The following is a 963-nucleotide window of genomic DNA, read 5'->3' as shown; positions in this document are numbered from 1 at the left end:
TTGACATTATAAAATCAACAAAAATAACATAACACTCATATCCTGGCGAAATAGCCACATGGCAGCCGAAAATTGTATATTCCCTTCTCGTTCTCCCACTGTTCCCTAGCTTGTCGTGCATTCTTTCCAAAAATTGGTACTTTTTAAAAATGCCGCGGGACACGGGACAAATTGTTAAAAATCTGGACTGTCCCACCAAAAGTGGGACGTCTGATCACCTTAGAGATGGTCCCCCTCTCATTACTGTAGTACCTATAGCACTACCCCTTCCTGTGACATATGTCTTTACCTGTAATTAGGGGGCTTGTACACCTCCAAAGATATATGAATCTTGGTTAGCAATAAAGAAGCTCTCCTGTACCGCACTCTGTCCCGCTGGCTCTCTCCCCTGTCCCCACTCTCCTTGTCCTACTTCCCCTCCCCCTCTCTCCTGCCCTCTCATCTCCCATCTTCAGTGGACCACAGAGTGAGGATAGCTTGCTACCATGAAATGTGTCTGACTCCTTCATTTAACTCTCTCTCTTATATCTCTCCTTATTCTCTATACTTTATTATAACCTGTATACATATGTATTTAACTATACAATTGCACCTATCAAACCTGCAATTAGTTGTGGGCAGCTGGTCTTTCCCGCACATTGCACCTCTTTCAGTGGTCTTAGATACACACCTATTTAAACACCTAAATTATGAGATATATAGACACTGAGATAAATTGGAAGATTAAGACCTTTTCAGTAGACACTCTTAGATCAATAGCAGATCTACATGGAATTACCTAATCCTATTCACTGATGATACCCAACAAATTTTGCTGAATTGTGTCTGGGGTCTTAAAGGCTTGTAGGCAAACAAGCGGTCATCTAGCTCAGAAACAACAAAGTCCACAGAGAAGAAGCACACGAGCCTGTGCGAACACGAAGTGTTGAAGGGAACAGGCAGCAGATACCAAAAAACAAAAAC

This window comes from Echinops telfairi, unplaced genomic scaffold (genome assembly GCF_000313985.2).
Source record: "Echinops telfairi isolate 266 unplaced genomic scaffold, ASM31398v2 ScPeMD7_7416;HRSCAF=8454, whole genome shotgun sequence".
Taxonomy (NCBI): Eukaryota; Metazoa; Chordata; class Mammalia; order Afrosoricida; family Tenrecidae; genus Echinops; species Echinops telfairi.
The sequence above is the reverse complement of the archived record's forward strand: the minus strand, read 5'-3'. Positions refer to the sequence as shown.